Source organism: Harpia harpyja, chromosome 4, assembly GCF_026419915.1.
Source record: "Harpia harpyja isolate bHarHar1 chromosome 4, bHarHar1 primary haplotype, whole genome shotgun sequence".
NCBI classification, from domain to species: domain Eukaryota; kingdom Metazoa; phylum Chordata; class Aves; order Accipitriformes; family Accipitridae; genus Harpia; species Harpia harpyja.
The window spans coordinates 70,116,481-70,142,215 of NC_068943.1; the positions used below are offsets into that span (position 1 = coordinate 70,116,481).

The window sequence follows — 25,735 nt, forward strand, 5'->3', positions numbered from 1 at the left end:
GCAATCTTCATATAATTAACTGATTTGTTAATACCTCGTTTGCTATCTGTTTACAAAATTTGACAAGAGAGGCATTTTTTTGATATTATGCAGGTCTTGATGAAGAGGAGGGGAGCATTATACAGGTTCAAAATGTACATGAAATAGGGCTTATTTGGTTAAGCTCTTGAATAGACTGCCATGTTAGTGGAATAAAGAAGTGGGCCATATATTTTAAGTGGGGAGACAATGAATAATTCAACAGTAAGGGTCAAATCGTCCTGCCAAGAAAAACCTACTGAAGAGGAAGTACACTGAGTTATAATTATTTGCATTGTAGATAATAATATCAATTATAGTTCCCAGCTGGAATCAAGCCTCCATATTTTGGCTTCTGTACAACTACAGAGTAACAGTTCCAGTCACAACAAGTTTCAGCCAAGTAAAGACAAAGCTCAATTAACAAAACAATGCAAATTTGCAGAAGCATAGGTTTGGACAATTAGAGACTGATGTTTGGATATAGTTACATATGGCAGTTCAGTGACAATTAGCAGCACTAATCGACATTTATAATTAATGTCATTTTGCAAACAAAAAGTTTTAACCCTTCCCAAAAGCTGGATCAAAGAAAATCTCTTGTTGGGCCCACTAGGAACCATCTGCATAGGATTAAGTCTATGGTCTAAGTGAAATTGCCAACATACTAGGCTTTGTTGTAAATGTCATGCTATCATCTTCTAAAAGCTCCAGCTTCTGAAATCTAGTTATTATGGGAGAATCACATTTTCCTTAAAAAAAAAGGAAAATCAGCAGCAAGGAACATGCTGGCAGGTGCTGCGGTAAAAGGGGGTCGGACTGGTTTGAGGCAAAGGCAAATGAGGCAGCTGCATTTGTGCACTGCTGGGGTACTGTGCCTGGCACAGAGTCCTGAAAGCCAGGCTGGCACTGCCACTGTCCAGGCAAAATATCAGGGGGTCTAGTAAAGCAATAATGCCAAAAGGGCTAACCCCAATCCAGCCCCTCCAAAACTTCTGTGACAGCAGGGGCAGCAATCCTGGCTTTCTGAGGTTCTCCCCTAGTTTCCTTTCCCTAGTTTCCCTCTAGTTCCCCTGTGTTTTCTGTGTCTTTCCCCACCCCTCTTCTCTTCCCACAAAAGTAGCTTTGGTCCCTCCCACTTGGGGTTGCCAAATTGAATTTTGCCTACACAACTGAAAAGCTTCATGCGGTTTCTGTCCCAGATGAGGGGACTAAATTTTCCATGGGATTGAGCAGTGAGGCCCTCACAGAATTTAGGAGGCACAGAGCTGGCTGAAAACCACCAGCATCCTTTCTGTAAATGAAGATGTTGAAGCGGGGGCATCAGCCTCCTTGGGAGAGATGTCAAGCATTCATGCATGTCACTGATCTCCATGGAGATGGCAAAGGTCTTGGCACTCCTTGTACCACTACTTGGAAGAATTAATCTGCATATACTTTGAAGGGCTCCAATGGTCCAACCATCCTGTACAGAGTTCTCAGGTCCTGGGAAAACCCAAGTATGTCTCATGAATGGGACAGAAAAAGGTACCAGGATAAGATGAAGAGAGAAATAATGTGACTTGTCCCTGTGGACCACATACAACAAAATGTGCTCTCTGGAGTAGTCAGTCTTGACTTCATCTTTGCAAGACTTTTTTTTTTTATTTCAAGGCAAACCCAGCAAATTCTAAGAGGTGGTAGCAGTGGAGCCAGCCAGAGGCTTTCCGCCTTCTTGTGCCACCTGGCCCTGCCCATTGTGTAGTGTGTTGGTTCGCACCATGCTGATTCCTCCTCATGCTCCCTGTGTCACTGACAACTGCAAAAGCTTCTTTTCTAGGACAATAATCCATGATGTAATCACAATGGATTGTCATTTTAATAACCAAGTGCCAGATGAACACCTCTTCATGACTTCCTTTTCTAGCTGATAGGAAAAGACATAGCCTTCTCTTCAACTTCCCACCTTTTAGGAAGAGGAAACATTTTTTTTCTTCTCCTGCCTAAAGATATAGCAAGAGGTGTCTCCTCTTTTCCCTAGTGCAGTTGTGGTCATCCAGAAAGGTGACTGTTTTTGTCTCCCATTACCGCACCCTTTGGGAGACAGATGAGTCTGGCTACCTCGTCCCTCTCGGGGTTATCATGCATGCTCCCACTTTCAGATTACATCTCAAGGCTTCAGCTTGCTTGTTTACCAGTAGGGTTAACTCGACAGGCCTAACTGGATTTGGCACATACACACCCTTTATCTCTGTTGTGACAGCAGTTAATTAAAGTGACTCAGAAAACAGCTTCTCCAAAACAAAGTCATCTTTACTTGCCAAAGGACCATCCGAAGAAGTGGCCTAAACGGCAAAGAGCCATAGATTAGCTTGACCTGCTTGTAGGTCTGGCTCTGCCCCAGCTTGGTGGGGAAGCCTGCTACCTGCTACGCTGCCTGATTGCCCAGAGCTCCTCTCTGCTCACTATTAGTGGCAGCTCATCCCTCCTCCTTGCCAAGCCAGCATCTTTAATGTGTAAAATCCACCTTGACCTCAGGTCTTGGCCTGAAGAAGCAGCAGCGCTGTCTGCCTGAGAGTAGCAAGCCTGGAGGAGACTCTTTTCTTCAGAGGCACTCACATTGCCCCTTCTTTCTTACTTACATTCTATTAACAGTTTCACTGCATTTTAGCTTCTGGTGCTTATCAAGAATAAGATATCTCAGACAAAATGAGACCTACATGATACACGCAAAACAGTACACATTTTTCTTATTCAACCCAGCTATGTAAGAAAAAAGAGGAAGCTTCTCTTACTTTTAAGAGTAGGTGGAAAAGCTTATCTTAGTGTAAAAACCACCATGTAAACACCAAAACTTCCTGAAACTGAGTCTCTTTCCACTTACATCCACTTAAATGAAACAGAGCCAGCTGAACTCTGTCTTTGTACAGTCCTTTAGGTCTGTGAAAGGTCTGTGCAAGTTTGCTACCGCAGCTGTGCCTGGGAAATCCTTAGTGAGTAGTATTTCTACTCATGCAGCACTGACACCAGTAGGACCACAGTAAGAACAGCAGTACTGAATCACAGTCACCAAGGAGCATGGAATTACTCACAGGTGTTTACAAGATAAAAATCAGCCTTCTGTATTTAAGGTTTCTCTAAAAGACATTCACATTAGTGATAGGCATAGCCTCTAATTCTGGGTATTTGACTGCCACACTTTTGCCCATCACTGGTAAGTACAGGAACTGAAAAGAAAAATCCCCTCTTTGATTAGGAAGATAGCGTGCCATCCCTAATCACTGCATAAATTGTAGTACAAAAAATGCACTTGCTAGAAGAAAACATACCATTTCTTCCATGTGAAGAAATTAGGTCTGGAAACTCATGCAGGTATTGCTGAAACTGCTTTGATGATTGTAACTTCCACACATTGCGAAGCAAACAGGTCAGAGGCTGTGGCTTAAAATAAACAGGCCTGAACTGAAGAAAAGGAAGGTTCATTAAATTTTTCTTACAACGCCTACCTAGTCCTGTGAAGCTTTGGGACAGAAATCTGGAGGAACAAAGTTTAGAAATGTTTCTGAATTTATAAAAGGAAACAGTAAGACATGTATTTTCTGCCCTGTTTATTCGGTATGATAACCAAACATGATGTGTGAAGGAAGTAGAAACAGAGAGTCCACAGCTAAACCAAGATACTTTACGTCACTGAGAAACACTATGGGCATATAGCATATTACTCGTGAGATACTACATTTGAGGTCCCACGACTAGTTTTATGTTTAACAGATGATTAAGGATCTGTTTACTTTGTCCTTCTCTTACATAGTTTCCTTGGATATTTGGCTCATAAATTTGTGGAGGGAATGCTTCACCCATACTAAAAACCTTACTTCAGTTATTAAAAGGAAAAGCAGGATTCATTTTTTTCAACATTTGCCTTTTCATTCTTTTTATTTTTTTTATTGTTCTTGGTGTATTTTCATTGCTTACACTTTTGGTTTTCAAGTGTTAATGCCAGGTTATGAAAACAAATATTCTTTTTATATTCCAGTAGTAAATGAATGCAGTATATTTACTTCCTTTTCATTATTATTTTTTTCATTGTTCAGTTTTGGGCACAGAGTATATGAAAACTGTTATTTGAGAATCTCAGGCATTTTAGTGTTCCTTATATAGTTGTTAATTCTCTATGCATACTATTAAAAAACAGTTGGGTTTTGTGACATTCACAGTCACTACTCTCCTCAAGTTGTGACACCGGGAATGCTTGAAACATGATTTTTATTGTCATACTTCCATCCTTGGACCTTTGAAAGTCTGAAAACGCCTACTTTATTGAGGTGTTAGGGGATGCTCAGAATCTCCTTGAGCCCCAGTGGCAATTAAGGCCCATTGGGTACATAGTAACACTCTAAGAACAAGTAAGTTTAAGAAGAAAAAACCATCAGAATAACAATTTTTGGCTGAGAGAAACGATTGCATACATTGACTTGCAGACAACAATTGCTCTATGCCAAAGTTAATGTGCCTGATTGATTGGAACCTCAGAGCAGTGTTTGGGCATGGGGGAATGGAGGGCATTGCAGGACCATGGGCTTATTTCAGGTTCAGTTTCTGAAGGAAGGCTTTAAGTAATCAGCTTCTTCGAGCTGAAATTTGTAGGTGTTGGAATATGATGTTTTAATCTATTTTTTACAGCTTGCTTTCCTACTAAAATGTAACTAAAATTTGTACCCTAAGGTAACACTGTTGAATATTAGCTCTTGGTTGCCCTCTGGTTCTAAAGAAATACCTTCTAATACTACTTTTTTTTGCTGTTGCTCAGGAATCTGCTTGCATTTAAAATCTTTTATAAGGTGATGTAATTTGTCTGAGGAGAAAATAATTCTTACCAGAAAAGTGACAGGGAAAGTGCTGGTCCTAGAAAACCATAATTTTTATGTATGGACATTATTTTCATGTTGATTTAAAAAAAAGAAGAAAATAATGACAGAAATAACAAATAACAACATTATTTATATTATCATTTCTAAGAAATAGCTTTTCTAGAAACTGAACATGGAATTGAAAGCTACTCTATATGGTGATCAGGAAAGGCTGATTCTTAAAGGATCCCCCCTCAGGAAAAAAAAAAAAGGACAGAGCAGGGATTTTTTTAAATGCTATCATCTAACAATGTATCTTCAAATGATCAAAATTCAGTTTATCTTTCCAACAGAGAAAGAAGACGCCCTTCCTCAGTATCTTGTGATGCACACACGTTTCATGTCAGGACAGCTTCCCTGTGCAGGTCAGCATACAGCTTACGTATTATGCTGAGCATGTATTTAAGATTCAGGTAAGTTAACAGACTTGCTATTTTTTAAAAGCACCTAAAAGTAAAATAAGGAATACATTTCTTGAAGAGCTGAGATATCCTGATCTCCATTTTTTGCTTCCCTGCTTCTGAGCAACTGCACAATCATTTTGGCTTCCTGATTGCCCAAACATTATCTACCACCCTGTAGCAAAGCTGTAGTGATTTAAGCACTTTGGACGAGTCACTTCTATGCAATTCCACTCTCATACAGGGGTCTCATGCTTATATAAGAGAATCTCATGTGGCATAAGACTGGAGACATGCAGTGGTGAATCAAGCTCTTTTCAAATATTCTTCCCAGTTATTAGTGATGAGAGGTACTCGGTATGTGTGCATGTGAATGTGCATGTATGTTCACGTGTTTGTATATATTTATGCATTAGATATTATTTATATATTAAATGTTTCTCACTTTACAATTTATAATGTATAGTCCCAAATCAGTGCAGTACAGAATTTTTCTTTCAGAATTTATTGATGCTCTGAAACCATTATTGGTAATTGGAGGAAGATACCATTCTCCCATTCTTTGTAGATGTCCTTTACAGACTGCAGTGGATTGAATTTGTTGTGGTTATGGCCTGATAGCTAAATGATAGACTTAATTATTTAATATTAATTTTATGGCAGACGGTAACAGTTTTTAAAAGGCTTCCTTCCCTCCTTGTGTCAGAAAACTTCTCTGTCAATCATTTTAAAAACCATTTCTGAAATAAAATGTAAACAAAACATTATGTATGCAATAGTAGACCTAACAGTTAATCTGAGCAGATGCTTCTAATGAAAGTTTTCTGTTTGCCAATTTCAAATTCTCTTTCTATCAGATACCACTGGGAGAACCATCTCAGTGACATTTCATTTTTTGGTATTTATTTATTTATTTCATTTCTCTGTACAGAAAAAAATACAGCAAAATCTGGGTTGCAGGAATATAATTTAAAGCAAATACTTATATATATATTTAATTTTTTTCCTTGTCACTTTGGAGGTAAACCAATTTTAATTTTTTATTATTATTTATAAGGTACACTAGTAATCAGAAGATAAATCTTCAGGAATTAGTTATTCTATGTGAGAAAGTTCCCAGAAAACTGATTAGGTTTACTGGTCTTACCACAACGGTATGTCAGAACTGGCATATAAGAGCTGCTGTTCATTGTCTTACAAGGGTTATGAGAAATAGTATTTTTCTAGCAAATTAAATTCACTCCTAGACTAAGGATTATGCCAGCAATAGCTTTTTTCCCCCCTGGAAGCTCCCCACCATAATGCCAGCTAATATTCCAGTTGTGTTAGCACTGGAATCAGTAACATAGACCAAGTTCAGATGGTTTCCAGCGCTTGGCTTAAAATACTGCCAATACTTTGTCTAGATGGGCAGGTCACCACTTGAACACAGTTCTTCTTTCATGCCTGCTAAGTAACAGAATTGTATGTTGTAAGTATATCCACGTTGTAATGATCTAAGTCTGGTTATGCTTCACTATGACATTTTCAGTGACAGAATCTACAGCATTTTAGATATTAATCCAACCTCGTTAGAAAACAGTCTCCTGCAGTGAGATTTTGCATCTTCAGTTTGTGCCTGGCCTGTGCATCTGTCATAAGGATGATCTCCAAAGCCCCATTTATGTCACTCGCTGATGTAGGGGTTTTGACTAGTATGGGAAAAATTCAGGACATACTACAAATATTGCAATATATTAAACCTATTGCTGATCCTGTAGTGTTTTTAAATATAGATTAATGAGATTACTGCATATTAACTGCAATAATCCTTTACCATAAGATTAGGTAACTAACAAAGGTGTAAGAAAGCATCTGCAAGGCAGGGAGAGTGGTTGGGCTGTCTCTGGGAGGCTCTAATGAAAGTGCCTTCCTACAACTCCAGCTCTAAGGCACAGAGGTTCTCCTGGTCTTCAAGCATCTATCACATCACAGAGGAAAGAATTCCATTTCCAGGGAACTGACATGCCCCATTCTTTCTGTCAGCAGATGTGACATTGGTGGGATTTAGCCATGTGCTACAGGATGGTTTGCTCTATAAATGTTTTGTTTCTAGGGTTCAATGTTAATGGCGAAGCATGTTTATGCCCTGCTGTCTTTATGGAAGCTTGAAAATATATTACAAAAGACATGTCACAACCTTTACGAAATACTCAAGTGTATTATTATTGCACTAGCACTGTCCCTGTCCCTGCCTGAACTTGAACTGCACCAACATTAGTGACGGTGGGAAGCGCCAAGAGCCTGAGAAGACTCAGAAAGCTTTCACCTATAGGGTGGCTCCAAGCTGTCCCCCAGAAGGAGGGACCCTGCCTTTGCACTGATGGTAGGACTTAACTGTGCTGCCAGGAGAAACTTGGTTGCTGAAAGCATTTTTTAATAAAATCTATTGTAATTTGTGACTCCCTGGTTTACCATGGAGATTCAGGGATGGTAGAATGGGCCAACAGCCTCACCCCACAATTTGTACTGCACCTTCATCTACAAGGACGTATTGGGGAGCACGTACAGACACCTGCAAATCCTAGAGGGACAATGCAAACTGCAGTGAGTCAAACGTACTTGTGCTATAGTGAAATGTGGAGACTCCAGGCAATGGGAATTGCCAATTTTATGATATTCACTGCTGTCCTCCATGTACCAGTGCACAAAGAAATATTTCCCACGGTTGAGTGAGATATTAAGTTCACTGAGGAAGAGCAAGACATTGTGGGAAATATGTGTCATGTCACATACCTAATACTTGGCAAGTCTGAGGTAAGAGTTACGCCTAAGATAACAGCAGCTAGCACAGTGGAAGTAGGTTGGGCATGCAAAATATTCACTATACCCTGAGGTCCTCATACACGCCTGTGATTAGATATGCCCACCCTCAGATCAAGTAAGGATTATACGAAAGGTGTAGCTGGCACATGTATCAAAAAGGAAAAAAAAAAAAAAGAGTCCTTAACCTACTGAGTTCACAAGCATAGGGAAATAAAAACAGCAAACTGAAACTCTTCCAAAAAAGACAGGTGTGCGAATAGTTCCTGCTGAAGGGAGGTATAATGCTGTTTACATTGCTGCTCTTAAGCAAGACTTCACTTCGCCACCTCCCAGAGCATAAATATTGAGATTTTTAATGAAAGCAGCTGCAGGAGATCTAAGAGCAAGGAGCTTTGGATCAGAATATATTGACACGGGCTATGTTAACCCTGCAAGTTAGGAACAAGTAATTTACTTTTTCTGGTTCTATACTCAGTAACAGACATTAACAAGGCAGAAACATTTTAGACTTTTTTTTCTATGTGTAATTCCCTCTACATTTTGATAGCTTAAGATAGACACAAATTACATAGTAACTGTTGTGGGTCAAAATGCCCAGCTGAATAATTTGGCAAAGCTTGTTTTTAATTAGATCCTCTATTCCTCCAAAAGGAGCAAATTTGGGAGAATCTTCTGGAGAGAATAATGGCAACAAACTGGGTGTTGTAAGCTCAGTAAGGACTCCAGCTAATCAAGCATGGAGAACTTCTTGAAAAGAAACCTGTTATGAAAACTGACTCTGTGGTAAGAAGCTGGAGGTTTTATGCAGTGAATGCTACAGGAGACTGCATTTGTAAATGGACAAATATGGTGAACTTGTAAAAGCAGAAAAATGTATTTCTGTGCATCTTCATCCACTATTTGCAAGGTGTAAGATAATAATAATAAATAATATTAATAATTATTATAATTAATAATAATAATAATATAGAAAACAGTTCATACATTAAGCCATTTGGCAGAGTTACCAATATTGCAGTTGAATTCTACCAAATTGCTCACAGAACCTGCTGTCCCGTCTGGTCTCAGCCCAACCCCATTCCCGTGGAGGTGCCTGATGCCCAGAGCTGGGGCTGCCCTGGTGCCCCTGGGTGCTTGCTCCTGGCTGGGGCAATGGGATGGGTCCTGGCTGTCAGGCCCTGCCTGGCTGCCCCCATGGGGAACCCCTACAGTCCTGGACACCCAGCTCCTGGGAAACCCACTGGTGCTGGAGTAGTACTACATTCACTCTGTAAGAAAAGAACAAATACAATAACGTAGCACAAGGTACCAGAAGTGTTCAGGAGAGACAAAAATCTGGTGCGTTCCCAGACCCATGCCAGCTAGACAGCCGCCTCCATTATTTGTAGCCTAACAGCCATTCCCTGCTCCAGTGGCAATAACGACGACGCTGTATCAGATGCTTCCAGTTATCCTCTAGTGCTAAATGTGGAAATCTTTTAAATAAAATATAGTCCTTGAGAAGGTATGAAAATAAACCTGAGAATTTTATTCAATTATCTTTATCAAGTCTTGAGAGAATGAAATGCTCGAGCTGACCCTTTTGGATGTCAAATCAGTCATCAGTGATGGACAGGGAATGAGTGCTCCCTTGCTTACACACATCACTGCACTTCTGGCATTAGCAGGGCAGAAGAGGACTTGACTTCATCTAAAGCAGATCACGCTAGAGATTGACAAATGCAAATTATTAGGCAAGAAGGGTGAGTGACTTCACCCACAACAGCATGGCCCATTTTTTTTATTTAATGTGCATACCTACCTCACAGAAAAAAATAGACTATATCAGTTAAACTAACATTGAAATCAAACAGCACTACTGCTTGGTTATGTGTCCTGAAGGCATGGCATAGGCATTGTGTTATGGTGTAGCTGCCTGGGACTCGTGAAGAGCATGGACTACATTTCAGTAAAAAAGTGATGTAACTGAATTTTGTTTTTCTTAAGAACTACATGTTAATATATTTTTTAAACTAAGGTCATGGACTGGGTGGGAAATTTAAACTCAAGGCTTCCAAATTCAATACAATTATTTCCTTTTTTTTTTTTTTTTCCTGTATTTGTCAGTGGCCTTCTAAAACTTTTGAACCATTTCAGTTTCTTTGGAAAAAGACATAAAGATCTTAGAGATATGAAGCTCCTGCATATTTCAGGAAAATCAGTGCTTGGAGAGTGGAATAAGACCCAGAGGGGTGTCCCCACTGAGGAAAAGGCTGCAGCATAAGGGTGTCCATTGACTAATGGCAATGTGAGTAGTGGCTGGCTGGCCAGCACAGAGCCAGCTCAGAGCCAGCTCAGAGCCAGCCACGGTACCTCCTGCCCCTCCACATTTATTAGAGAGAGCACAGCGTGGAACCAGGGGTCTTTTCAAGGTGGGGGAAGTTAAGTGTTGATGGAAATGGTAAGGTGTAAAAAGATTCCTGGGAAAAAATGCAAATTCAAAAGGAAAAAAATTATTTGGCAGTTTTCTCTTCATGCAATAACTCACCTTTTTTTGGTATTTTAAAACATCACAGTACAGGAATTATTAAAAAATTCTCTCTCTGATAGTATAGCACATTATCATGCTAAGTCACCATGCTGCCTTAGTGACCAAAAAAGTATTTTTCGAATTACTGGAGGTTTCAGATAACCATAATTCACACTGCCTGAAATACAGCTCAATTTCTTTTTGAAAGGAGCCTTTCTCACAAGATTCCTGGCACCTCTTGGGTCCAGCTGGATCAGAAATAAAATACAAATAGCCTCTCTTTGAATTCACTGTTTCTTCTCTGGCCACAACGTCAATTAGGAAGTCAGCAAGGGTGTGTATGTGTGTGGGTAGATAAATGAATACGGGAGATTACTTCAGTTATTCCCATAGATTTAGCTGCCACCTTTGTGACGATGACTCTAAAAATCTACTTCCAACCTCTCCCACTTTCATATATAATACTAGACGTGTCATTGATGTCTTCCTCAATCAAATCTTCTCTATCTCAGTTCCTCCCTCACCCCACCTGGGCCCCTGCCAGGTCACATAGCTTCATAAAAGCCCTGAAATCCATTCCCACAGCCACCAATCTGGTTCATCCTATGACTCGTTTTTATCGTGGGTATTGCAGGTTCTTTGTTTCTATTTGCACAGTCCATAAAGCCTGCGCTTGCACAAGTAGTTGTGTTAGTTATAGGAACTAGTGACGTCCTGTCCTTTCACTGACAGATGAGAAGGGGATTGAGTGCAGTGAAATTACCAGTTCATTATTTGTTCACCTTTGAGAATCTAGTCAGTTTTATTGACTCTGATTTTCTTAATGCAGCTTAGAGGGGCAGAACATGAACAAGCTGAGGTAGCCTCTTCATATTTTCATAATATTGAGTTAGTTGTGGGAGGCTCCATTTTACTTCCCGTCTAGTGGCAGTGGCCTGTGCCACTCTAGATACCTCTTTGAGTGACAGAAGGTGGAAGACAGGATTCAAGGTTGCTATTCTTGATATTATGTTTCTATTAGGAAGAAAAGGATTTTCTTTTATTCCCACCCTCCAGCTACCTAATAATTCTCTTTTTTTCCTTGCTGGACCCCCAGAAAAGGAATGCAAAAAGCATATTCACTCAGATCATCCTAACTGAAGCGATATACTCTTATATCCAATAGAGGGTCTTCTGTCTGTTTCTTTAGGTGGGATTTGGGAACTGCTATCAAAAGAATTACTATGTATTTTACAGTATTTCCTGAAGATGCTAGTGAAGACCGTATTATGTTCAATGGTGTTCATACTTACAATATCTCCAACAAACTTGCCATCTGAATAACCAAATCAAACAGAAACGCGAGGAGCTGAAGGGCACTGCTGAGTCAGACACACCCCATGGTTGGCAGTTCTGATGAGGAAAACTATGATCATCCAAATCTCAGTTCCTGGCTTCTTCCATTGGCCCATTATCATTGACAGATGACATGGTTTACAAATCCCTTTAAAAAAAAGAGAAACACAGATGGAAATTCATTTAAGAACAAGACTATAATAGCATTTTCTGAGCTTATCCTTCTAATTGTGCTGTGACACTTGCAGGGTTAAAAGACAAGAAAAATTAATTAATATAGAAAGAGACAAATCCTAGTATTTACATTCAGCTGAGGATTTTGGCTAGGGCTGAGGAAATAGGCCTCGACTGCCAGGTTGTGAATGGACCCATTTTTTCTCACCTGTTCCCTGCAGCAGAACACAGGGAATGGGACAGCAAACTCTGCAGGGTGTGCAGAGACCTTGGGCTCAAGCATGGCACTCCCAAGTTAAGGTGCTCTCCTTTTTTACCTGGAAGTGCCTCATTGCTTTGAAACGGTTGTAGTCCTCTGCGGTCACTGAACCCGAAGACTTGGCTTGGCCATGGATCAAGTGTGTGAAGAACCTGTGACCTTCTCAACACGGAAAACCTTTGTTGTGCAACAAACTCGAGTAGCAACACGAGAAAGTTGTACTGGGAATAACTAGAGCTTCTCTGCTCCTCCCATGAAGGGATATATAATTCAGCCAGTGTTTGGAAGTGGGAAAAGAAGCTCATATCACAGACAACTGTTACTTTTTTAACCTAAATTTTCCGGGCTCTTCCTGAGTCCTTGGGCTGAACAGTTTCACTGTATAATGAGAGGACACTCAATTGTTCTCACACATAGAGCCAAGGGAGGAATTTACTGTTTCTTATTGCTTCCTTTGCTTCCACAGGCAGGCTTTCCCCTCAGTGAGCGAGACAAGGAACAATGCTGTAGCATCATAATTTGAAAGGGCAAGGGCAAAAACCTTCCTGTTTGTATCATCCTCTCGCGCCTCCAACGTGACTGTAAACATCTGGATGTCATTTTTTGCCTGTCTACTGATTAGACAGGTTCTGCAAAGGAGAATTACTCTGATGCTGTAATAATATTGACCTGCAAAATTGGTCTATAGAATTTCTGTATGAAATTCTAAAACCTTCTTACAAACATTAATGAAAAGCATTTCACAACTTTCTTGTCAGACAGGTACTTCTTATTGTCATGATTTGATGCCTGCAAGAACTGGGACAGTGACTTTGTGAGTTGCTCAAAATCAAGTGACAGAGCTGAGAACAGCATCCAGCTCCCTGTGCCACAAATATATAAAATGTGGCAGCTTCCCAATCCATTTAATTTCACTAACAAAACAGATTAATGTAATGATGAGGAATATAAAAATCAATTTTAATCTGTGTGGTGACACAGATAACATTTTTTTTCAGTGGGAATTGTATAAGAATGCTTCAGAGAAGCCACAGCAGATACAATGGGTGATGTGTCAGTGCAGTACCCCTTTGTAAGGGGGGACGTAGAGACACTGGGCTTCTGTTTCTGCATCCTGTGTTGATCTGGTGAAAGCCAGTGCTTATCTGTGCAGGGTGCAGTAGCCTAACTATTGCTTGATCCTTACAATTGCTAGAAAAGTCTTAAAAAGAAGTCTGTGTTCAGGGTTTGGCTACTGACAAACCTGCTTGCACTGGCACTGTCCTTTTTGCTGTATGTAGGAAAAGATAGCAAGAGGTGGTTGGTTCATCCATGCCTGAATTTTCTTGCAGCAGAAGTAAGCAGTGATTCCATTCCCATGTGACAGTCACTAGATTTTGTTTCACCTAGAAAGAAATGGTGAAATTTATTCAGATACTAGGCAGGTTGCATCACAGTGGATTAAAATGACATTAATCCTTAAGGATTAAGGACATTTATTTCTAAACATTAAATTCCAGCAAAAGGACAGGAAGAGTTTGGTTTTGGCTTGGAGGAATATCACAGCTCATAGCAGAGACACTGAATAAGAATATAGTCATTAAGGTTAGGAAAAGGTATAAAAGCAGAATTAGATTCCATTATTTTTACTTTCTTTTGTTCACTAGGTTATTGCATTGCCATATGTTTAAAGTAAAGAGTACAAACTAAGGTTATACTTTTATTTTTATTTCAAATATAGTTTATATTCTCTTTTGAGTTAATGAATTAGAAGTATATAAGTGTATAAGTGGAAATAATTACCCTCACTCATTGGCCATTCTACTCATAGGCATTCTACCTACAACAACTAAATTCCTGCTGAATTTTGGATGCTTACCAGTTTGAGCTATTCCATGTAAAAACAATGAAAATGCATTTTTCCTGAGTTGCAGTGCTGTAAACTTAAAACCAGATGGTGGATTATCTTTAAAATAACCTTTTTAGAAAGTTCCCTTTATGATCTTGTCTTATTCTAATTCATTGTATACCTAAGAGTCTTCTTTTCCCATGAACTCTTAACAAATACCAGGGAAGTAAGATGTGTGTATTTGAGGGGGGCAGGATATTGTATTGTCCTCATTGAACTGGACTCACTCAGGACCAAACAGGTGTCAAAGTTTTACAGGGCTTACGAAGAGGTCAACTGTCAATTGCACTGAGCAAACACCAGTATGTGCTACTGTATGTCTACATCAGATGTCTACGTTGATGAAGGTCCCTAGATGTAAGAACAATTTTTTAATCTAGCTAAACTTTTGGGGCTTGAATTTTAGGCTATAATGTATTTGCTCTGTATTTCCTCCAGTATGGTTGACCTGGCCTTTTAGTTTTTTTGAGAAAGGTGTGATGGCTCGGAATCTTCCAGGTAAGGTTCAGGTTTAAAATCCAGTTTGGTTTATATGTAAGGATTCAAATAAATAGTTTTAGGGAGAAAAAAACTATAATAATGTCTTATGTTCCTTCCCACCTTTTCTCTTGTTTTGTTTGGTATGTGCTGATGCTGCCTTACAATCTCAGGGCAACTACATTTCAATGGTGTTTTGTTTGTTTTGGAACCCTTTGGGGATGAAAAGATATATTCCCCTCAAATGGTAATATGTGTCCTAGTAAATGAGAAAGAATGCCAGTACTTGCTATGGTCTTCCAATGCACAATAAGAAGTTTTAGCATCTGTCTAAATATTGCATCTACCTGATCTGTATTTTATTGTCATCCAGTACTCGTATTTCAAGAAAATCTGATATGTTAAGAAATTACTCACCAGCCAGGAGAGAAAGAACAATGAAATCTAGTTGTGGAAACTTCTGGCTCTGCACAGACTGTCAGTGTGTCTGTAGCAGAGGTCCTCCTCCGTGGCAGTGTTACATGGCTTAGAAGCTGCAGCCCCCTCTAGATGTGCAACACTTATCCACAGCATTTCATCTGGGAGATTGCCTGCAAGCACTCTGACATGATAGGGAAGGAATTCAAACTGAAATATCTCAAGCTGATGAGCTTCTCGGGTAAGTATGTTGCTGTTTCAGCTTATTTGATTTCTGAAGATTTTAATGCAACTCTACAGCCTCTTTGGGGACAAAATCTTTGACAACACTAGTGTAAAGAATAGGACTGAATCTTCTGTATGTCCTTACGTGGTTGTGACAGCATCAGTAAAACATGGAAGCAGATATTCCACAGTTAGCAGCTACTGTAAGAACCATGTGTTGGCAGAGCAGACATTACAACATTCATGGATATTTTTGAAAACCGTATGTATCCCCAAACCTGCCCTGTCACTGTCCTGGGGTTCTCATGGTTCTCCTGCTACATTTTACTTGGGAAAGGGGTAGCAGGAGGTAAAAGCTTGGCAGTGATTGGTTTGCCAGTGTGGTGGTTTTGGGTATTGAAGAACTGTTGCTCTCTCCCTTTGACTGTCAACACTGAACTACTTTAACAAGATTCTTGCACTTTGACAATTCGCTTCTGAGATTCAAAGCTTTTCCAAATGATCAAGATCATGCCTAGACTGTGAGAGAGATGCATTCATGGCACCCCAACATCCTGGGTTTTTGACTGTCCCAATTGTCCATCACTCTGTTTTGGCATTAATACCATGGAGATTATTACTACAGACAAAGTTCAGTTGTAAGTATGAAATAGGCCATTGTAGTAAATTTTATATTCTCACTCTACACAGTCAGACCTCTCTGTATCAGGTGGCTCCAGGGGGGTATAGTCCCTCCTCCGACTCTGCTTGTGCCTGTCCTGTGCAGTTGCTGCTGTGCAGCTGTATCACTCCTACTGTAAACAGATTAGCTGGTCCTCCTTGCAGAAATAATACTGCATCATCAAATTATCTTTGCTAAATGATCTCTGCTTTGATATTTCTTATGGAGACGATTGAAAATCTCCAAGAACATATAAAGGAATAATAGGGATGAAGGCAGTAGAATGCTGTAACTCAGTTTGATTCTCTGACAGAAATGTAACCTTTGAGAATGAAGAAAGAATTAATGTTTTCTTTGCCATATTTGATTAGCACGTATGTCTATTGTATATATCTAACATAAGTCACACAGATGGGTTGCACTGGATTTTCTTGGTGCATAAAATAAATATTTTTTTTAATAAGAGATATTATTCCTATTAAATATTACACAGCTCTTCTATGATGACTTCTTCCAGGTGGAAGTATCATTCATGATAGTAATATCAGATGCATAACTTCTACTTGTTAGGCTGGGGGAAGCTTTTATTTAAAGATTCAGGCCCATGAAGTGCTGTGTGCCTTGGACCACCACTGACTCCAGAAAAAATCTGAGCATCTGAAATAAATATTTAGCACTTTTTAGAACTGAACTCTGTTTCCATTAATGGGATTGTGGGCTGAGGAGTAGGTGATAGTGTTACAAGTCTCACACACCCCGTACGCAGTTAAAAACTGGGGACTCTGCTGATTGGTTGTCTAATTTCAATGTCTGACTACCAGATGAAGCTGAATTTTTGCTCTGCTGTGTGTGTCACACACTGAAACAGAAGAATTCCTTTTCCATTCACTTTTTGGGTTTAGCATCCCTGTGCCTAGAGCCCAAGAAACATTTGTTCCAAAACCTAGTTTCTTTGTATTAGACTCTGGAGTAAGTGTTCTCCCTTCAAATACAGTCTTGGGAACTCAGATGTTTAATACAACCGAAACGCTGTTACCCCAAAGTGAGTTTTCACTGACTCAAATTTACAGAGGATGTGTAAATGCTGTACAACTGATGCAAAAAGAATTGGACTGTATAATTACCATTCTTTCTATATCCTTTCTGGATCAAAACTGTCTAGGCCAATGATAGAAAAAACATCTTGCTGCAAATTATTTGCCTTTTCTAAGAGCTTATTATTTCTTTTTTTTTTTTTTCTGTAAAATAGAGGTGGAACTTTGCTGCACAGAATTACCTTTCTGGCCTTCAAAGTCAAAGAAACATTGCATAGTAATTACTGGACTAGATGTTCCTCTCTGTCTTCCTGTACATCAGCATGTTGACCTTTCATCAGTGACATGAATTTTCCATGTGACTTTTATTTAGTTTTTAAAACCTGCCTGCATATAACTGTTTCAAAGTTATCTACTGTCAGAATCATTATTATGCTTTAAAATGCTTGCAACTGTGAAAACCCATAGACAGATGTTTCCTAATGAACAGTGTGTGCCATGGCTGGTTGCATGTGAGCAGCAGAAATATGAACTTTTCAAAACAATACACATTTTGTGGTCAAGTTTCTCCAAACTAGTGAGTGTCCCCACCAAAAGCAGTTTCCTGGCAGAACATAAGGTTTCAGCAGCTGTTTGTACAACCACCCTGTTGCTGGGGTGGTTTTGTATATCCTTAATAGATTTTTTTTTTAAACCCACCCAAATTTGCACTGGGAATTCACAAAGTGACGTGCAGAAAAGGATCCTTCGTATGCACTAGGTAGGGGACATCACTGTATTTGTGGTGTCATTAATTCTGTATGACAGGCTTCTTGTTTGGGAAGCTGAGTGAAAAGTTACTTGTCTAGGAGTCAGGCACATTTATCAGGAGGGAAAGATGCTCTTCTGAGTCCATACTTCCTTAGCAGAGTAAGCCTGACTTTCAGAGGACTGCACATATTCGGATCCCATTATAATCAACTAGAAATATTCTTGTTCAGCATCTCAGTTAATTCTTTCTAAAAAAGCAAAACAATCAGAAGTGATAATTTCAGTTTAGGGGGTATATTTTGTTAAGAAACAATTTGTGTTTGGGTGTTTTTAGGTACATAAATGTATTATTATTATTACAGAAAAGATCTTTAAAATCCATTTCACCCATCATTAATTACAGCCTTTGTTTATGTGTTTGTCTTAGTTTCTGTATTTATCACAAAAGATTAACAAAGTCAGTATATTACATGGGGTGCTTCACTGACCATCAGTATTTTTCTGTTATTCATTATTTATTATTATGGGAAAGAGGAGAAGGCATACACCATGTTGGTACTATGATGTTCTAAAATGCTCTAAAATGCTAGCTGAAGGCATTCGCTTACATATATCAGAACTTTACATATTTCTTTGGGATCTGCCTAGAACAGAGAAGCTTTGGAAATGTTGGGGGTTTTTTTTCAGAAGTGAAAGACGTATTTTTTTGTTGTCTTATTCCAGGCAGCATGTAATAAGGAAAACAGATTTAAAGAATAATCATTATGCTTCCAAACATATTTAATATGTATTTATTTGGATACATATTATTCACTTTTGTATTTTATTACTTGCTTCCTAGAACAAAGAAGGCAAAGAAGCTCTTGAAAATACAAGCCAAAGAAATAGCGTGTGAGAGCATCTGTGTCTGCATGCAATAATTTATATACTAACTTCATTACATAGTAATACGAACCATCTAGCCAGCAATGTTCCCCTGCTTCATTACACTGTGCACAGAAAATTTGGGCTTTATGTTAGAGATCTTGTTGTATTCATTGCCATCTGAATCTTTTGCCTCTTTCATTGTTCTGCTCATCTCAATTTAAAACGCAGTTCCGATTTTGATCTCAAAGTACTATAAAACCAAAATAAGTCTAACAACTTCAAAGAAATTTATTTCTGCTTTACATAGTTATAACTAAGATACAAATCTGGCCCATAGGCACATTCATTTTATAGCGAGTTAAAACATGCACCCTTACTATTGGCAAATCCTTAAGGTTAACAGACATACATGTGCTGTTAGAATAGCAGCTATTCTGCTGCTTTTCTTTTTCTTTTTCTTTTTTTTTTTTTTTTTCATCCAGAGCTATTTTTGGTTCCTTCCCCTTTGACATACATTCCTGGTAACATTTAAAAGTGGCTCTTAGCACAAAATTAAAGCTGATAGCTGAGCACTTTATGTATCAAATACATTTTCTGTTTAGATTATGATTATTGTACATGAAATAGAAATGTGAGGTCTGACTGTCCTTTTACTTACAGTGGTGTAAACCAGCAGAGATGGGGTGAAAGATGGATAGGAAAATGATTCTGAGGATCCATTCATATTTGATGCTTAGCTATCAAAAGAAGAAAGTGTTGCAGAAACAGGGACTGCTTGTGCCTTTTTGGGCTCTGAATGATCCCTGTCGCTGCTCGTGGAAAGTCTGTTTGGAAAGAACAGCAATGCAAAAGGTCATTCACAGCTTTCCCCTCCTGAAGGAGCCAGAGCTGGCCCTGCAGCACATTGCACTAATGGGGTTTGCCTTGACCTAGAGGGGGATGTAAGACTTGCTGGAAGGGGCTGCTATCATTGCCCCTGCAGACTGTCACAGTGGAGTTACAGGTCCCATGTCGCCTTTGACACAGCTGTTGCCCCTGCAGTTTGAGATGGACTTGGCATCAGTGCTCTGTCTGTGGACAGACTCTACCCCAAAGGTGAAAGAAGTGGATGACCTTGTCCATCACAAATTCCTGCAGTGGGCCTTTAATCTGCATTAATCCTCAGGTGCTCTTACTGATGTAAACTACTGAGTGCCCCTGTGTCTAACTGATTTCCTCCAGGAAAGGTGTTTCAACCTTTTTTTGGGGTCAGTCTCAGGGACTCAGGGCTCTCCTTTTCATATGACCTGGGCTAGCCAGTAATATTTCCTGGGATGATTTTAGGCTTACTCCCCAGATTTGAATTTCCAGGTGCCAGCAACAGAAGGTTCTTAGTGGAAAGTCCCTGGGATGTTGACTCATTTCCTCTTTTTTTCCCATTAGGGTCCAGATTTTCTGATTTTCAGTGTGCACAACCAGGAATACTTATTTAATTTGGCATTCCTGAGTCTAGGCAGAATGCCAAGAATTTATTTTATCAGTGGGTGGGGTAGGCAGATGGTGGCATGGCTTTGGGCATTTGCCAGCGGTTGGCAATTTCATTTGTTTATTTTTCTTTAACTTTGCACTCTGCCTACACATGGTATTATGATAATGGGGGCAAATACCCATGAATAGTGATGAAGGAGATCACCTTCTAAGATCTTCTTTATGGTGAAAGGGTGTTAAACTCACAGCCTACAGTCATCTGCATGGACTCCATGCAGCCTATTAACCCAGTTCAACAATGTAAGTTGGTTAAAGTATCAAACCCCTGCTCAGGAAAAGTTTCCCTTCAAGGGTAATATGAAGGCTTTAAGTTTAAGTCAGTGGAATTTAAGCACATACTTGTTTCCTGAAGCAGGACTTCACTAAGTTTCACTCTTTCTAGCTAAGCTGCAGCAATGCTGACTGTTCTTCAGAAAGAAAATGCAACTGGAAAATGTATTTTCACTGAGATTACCTCTTGCAGCCAGAGCCACTGGGTTTCCAAGCAGACTGCAACTGCATTTGGAAATGGCCAAAAATAGGAGGGTGTTGCCAGCAACTAATCACCATGCAGCCGCTCACTTACTCCCCCCCATCCAGTGGGATGGGGGAGAGAATTGGGAAAAAAAAAAGGTAAAACTCATGGGTTGAGATAAGAACAGTTTAGTAGAACAGAAAGGAAGAAACTAATAATTATAACAACAATAATAAAATGACAGTAATAATAAAAGGATTGGAATATACAAAACAAGTGATGCACACTGCAATTTCTTGCCACCCGCCGACCGGTTCCCACTTAGTTCCTGAGCTCCCCCGGCCAGGCCAGCTCCCCCCAGTTTATATACTGGGCATGACATCACATGGTATGGAATAACCCTTTGGCCAGTCTGGGTCAGCTGCCCTGGCTGTGTCCCCTCCCAACTTCTTGTGCCCCTCCAGCCTTCTTGCTGGCTGGGCATGAGAAGCTGAAAAATCCTTGACTAAGTCTAAACGCGACTCAGCAACAACTGAAAAGATCAGTGTGTTATCAACATTCTTCTCATACTGAATCCAAAACACAGCACTATACCAGCTACTAGAAAGGAAATTAACTCTATCCCAGCTGAAATCAGGACATGGGGAAAGGATCCTGTTTCCAGGGTGGTTGCCGGAAAAAGTGCTGACAGTGTGGTCACCAATGGATGAAGAAGACTTGCTGTCATCTTGTGATGTTTTGCCAAACACACACTTCAATGTAAGAGCAGAGGAACAGTATGGTAAAGAATGTAAGAATAATGAATATGTTCCTACAATAAAGACTAGACTGGTTGTAGGCAGGGCATGATATGCAAAGGAAAGTCTCTTTCCGTGTCAGTAAATATCACACAGCTGGGCCTTAAAAGCAGTATCTGGAAGAGAGGAAATGCCATCTGTATCACACACTCCGTGTGTGTTACTTATCCTGTTGTGACATTGCCTGAAATTGCTCCAGTGTTTGTAAGCTTATGACACTCCAGGAGACTAGGGTGCATACAGCAGCACTTCTGGGATCCAGCATTGCCCAGAACGTGGTGTGGCAGTTGCCTGGGATGCAAAAGGCTGCAACTGATGTTCATTAAAATGCCATCAATGCTTTTATCAGGGCCACAGATAAGTAGTTAGCTGCTTCTATGTATCTTTTTAGGATTACACTTTCTCGTGTAAAGTTGATTACTAGAAAAACTTGCAAGAGAGAAGCTTCAACCCAGCCTTGAAAGGGCAGACTTATGTGAGCGTTACCATCATATGTGACAGCCTGCGTTTGAATCTCAGAAACTTTATGCGGCTTTTTTTCTGAGTGTTGCAGGTGCTCTGATCATAGTTCCTGTAATACTCCAGCCCACAAACACTCAGTACAGTACGTAACCAACACTGTCTGGTGCAGCTGAACCTAGTGTTTGCCTCATGGTAGTCAACATTCATTCTATTTTAAAGGCCAAGCTTTCTGGTTAAGTTATACCTCTCATTACAAATTCTGTTCAAGTGAATCCTATGATGCACCATGTCACAGAATCAGGTGATGGCTGTTTTGCATCACTGGGTATGTTGTAAAACCACAATGCCCAGCCCATCCCTAAGACAGCAAGGTGCTTTGTCTAGAGCTCATATGAGGCAATTGGCCATAGAAAGGAAAAACAATTTAGCTGACTTAATATGAAACATCTCGAGTCAATTCAACAACTCAAAATACTGTTTTTCCCAGAAAATGATATTTAAATATAAATTTCCTCTGGAAACCAACAGCTTTATGGGAACTGCATTTTCTGTAGGAAAGGCATAACAGTGAGAGAACCTTAATCAGCTCTAATAATTTCAGCACTGTAGCTCTATGGGGTACTATTATTGACTGGCAAATAAACAAATGTGTCCTTTGCTCCTTTTTTTTTTACCTACAGTGCCCTTCTTTCCCTTTCTCTGCTTCCATTGCATTGGCCCTAAAACACTGAGTAGACAAACGGATCATCTAACCTCACCCATCTAGTAATTTTTCAGCTAATTACTTTGTGCTCCCAACCGCCAAGCAATTTTCATGTAAACATGTTTCAGGAAATATGTTTCATTGTGGATAATTCCCTTGCCACCCTCAAGTTCAGGCAGGTGTTTTGTTTGTTTTTGTACAGGTTCTTATTCTCTATCATTAGTCTTTGTAAGTCATTATTTTTGTTTTAACTGCTTTGATCTATTCACTAACTTCAAACTAGCCTAAGTAAAAGTTGACTCCTGTATGTTTTCATTGATTGATTTTCATGTTACATTAATGTTCCTAAACACAGCTTAGCTTCATTCAGCTTTTCATCTGGGCTCAAATAAATGAGAATTCTGCCACAAATAGGACGCACAGACCTTTCTTTCCCACAAGAAGAAATACAGATCATCACATGGCAACAGCTGTCAGGTAAAACCCCAGCCTGCATCTCACTGGGGATGCGTGTGCTGCATAGTGATCCATGGGAAAGCTCCTGTGGCTCCATAGGATGCTCGGCTGCGGCAGGTCATGCTGCGGAGGTCCAGGTTTTTCAGAAGAACACCAAAGATGTCCAGAGCAGCAGCCCCACTCCATATGCCAACCTTCAGCTTGTTCAAGGGGAGAAATGAGCTCAGGTGAAGCAAATTTATGCCCTGAAATCTTCTTTCTTACCTCCAACTTTTACCTTTCCCATCTCTCATCTCCAGCTGTGACTAAGCTTGGCTTACCCTTAAAATAGGTGATGTTGCTTGATGATTATACTGATGTATGTAATTATCGTTCAGTATTCTCCAGCAGATGCAGTAGGTCATGCTCCTGTTTTCTTGTAAGTAGTTCAGAAAATTACACAATCCTAGAGGAGAAGCAGGGCCTCTTGGTATACACATCTTATGAAGAAGAGCAGGTAAATATGCTGCCTAAAAATGTGAGTTTTCAGAGATCAAATCATGTGACAAAACAGACTACAGGGCAGTAGTTTGTTGAGGTGGCCAGTGAACATCGAGTCTTCTCTCTCAACATGCTGAAAGCTGAGATGACATGTCAGACCACTTCTAAATTAATTGGAATTTTGTGTTTGATTTAGCCAAAGTCCCTTTAAAAACAGAAACCCCCCCCCCCCCAACTTTGTTTCTTTAAAACTGCTGAAGGGAAGGTGTTAAGCTAAAATATTGCCAAGTTTTATTGTATTTAGTGAAGAACATAAAGAAAGGATGCAAAATCACTGAGGGAAATAATAGTATCTATCTAAAGCCTTTCATCTCTACACCTGGTCTGGTCAGGTATACATGAACCTGTATCAATGCCATTATGCTCTTTCTTCTTGAAATAAGCTAGGTGGTTTTTCTTCTGTTTGTAAAAGAGAAACAAAGGAGAATGCTTTGGATAAGAATTCTCCATCATAACTGGTATTAGTAACATCTTCATTGGCCGCAGTTAGAAATCCATTGAATCCTTTGTAGAAATCCTGTCGGCTTCAGCTGGGAGAGCAGCAGAGACACTGCAAGTTTCCAAGACCCAGCTGTCAAATACAGCGTGTAGAAAGCTATGATTTAGAATTTCCTCTCTAGGGTTTCCTGGTAGAGAGTCTAAATGCAGAGTGTGGCTTAGGGAACCCACATTCTCCCCAGGGAGATAAAACAAACACACTCAACAGTCAGAAAAGAATCTGTTCTCATAATATTTCCAGCTTGCTTTCAAACCAGCTGGGATTTCCATGCTGTGAAACTTGGATCGATATGGGAATGACTGTATACTACTCTGACCCTAATTTTACTTTCAAGCTTTAGAGTTTTGTCCACCTAAGGGAATAATGCAAAATGGAATCAAGATGGACCTGGAAGAATAAACATATTTGTGGAACACATTTGGCTTCACAGTTAGGCTTTCTTGCTGCTAAAGTCAGTCAGCTAGTCATTCATGGCTTTCATGGGAATTTTTGCCTCTTAGTGCAAAGATAAATAAATGCAAATATTTCTTCCTTCCCAGAAACAGAAGTTATATGGGCATGATTTGACTTGACAGTAAAAACAGTGCTGACCTGGCTGTACCATCAGGGTCTAATGGGCTAAAGCTTTTAATTCACTAAGCTACTATGTCAGTGTGGCTTTCCCTTTCCAGCTGTTGTGAAGAGAGAACTACTCTTCTCCTAATTTCTTATGCCAGCCTGGTCGATGTGCCCTTCGTATGAACATAGCAGACCCGAAGGTAGATCAGTATATATTTTGTTATCGCTGTCTTCAGGTTAGTTCAAAGATGGATGCATTTACCTTGTCTTCTATTCCTGTGTCTTGATGCTTTATAGGGTATGTCGGGGTATGTTCTGACTTCCTTGCTATAGGGTGCAGGCAGGTCTTTTCCAGGTAAGCATAATAACTGCCTTTTCAAGGCATAATAGAATGTATTGCCAACACTGTTAGTACAGGAGTAGTACCAATAACATTACTATAGCTATGATGATTGCAGATATGAGTGGGTACTTTCTTGAGCACTTGGAATCTTTCCTGTGTCTTCTACCTACATCACACAAATGAAACATTTTCTGCAATGCTTACTCCTGTTTGTTAGTAACCTTAGAGAAAATGTCCACAATTCATCCATAGCTAGGATTTTAGTTTACTCCCTTGCCTAGGCTTCTGAAACTAATTAGGACTTAACTAATTATTAAATAAAGGATCCTTTTACTTTCCCCTCAACTTGCAGATCTAGAAGCAGAGTGGAAACAGACTTGGCTCAGTGTAATCTGTAATATTATTTACTTTCATTATCTCTTTTTTCCCCTTGAAATCTAGTTCCCTAAGGCTTACAAATCCAGAACAAATTGGCTGATGAAATTTTTCAATTATTTGTTGATGGAAAAGGGTGCAAACTGATCCATGTAATCAAATAAGTTTTAAAGTAAGTCTTCTATGACATGCAAAGCCCTGCTTTGTCTTCACAAAATTAGCTTGTTCTTGTAAATAGGCAGTGCTTAACAGAACACAGAGAATTTTTTTTTAAATGTGTTTTATTAGAATTATAGTGCAGTGTTTTAAGGT

At 39.7% G+C, this 25,735-nt stretch overlaps 1 long non-coding RNA gene across 1 annotated transcript in view; it reads left to right on the top strand.

The window, feature by feature from the left end:
* The window catches only part of LOC128141170 (uncharacterized), a 44,683-nt gene that overhangs the window by 13,825 nt on the left and 5,123 nt on the right, over nucleotides 1-25,735 (top strand). Inside the window, exon 2 of the long non-coding RNA XR_008234931.1 lies at nucleotides 5,201-5,320. This is a non-coding gene — a long non-coding RNA (uncharacterized LOC128141170). The remainder of the gene's footprint in view (nucleotides 1-5,200; nucleotides 5,321-25,735) is intronic.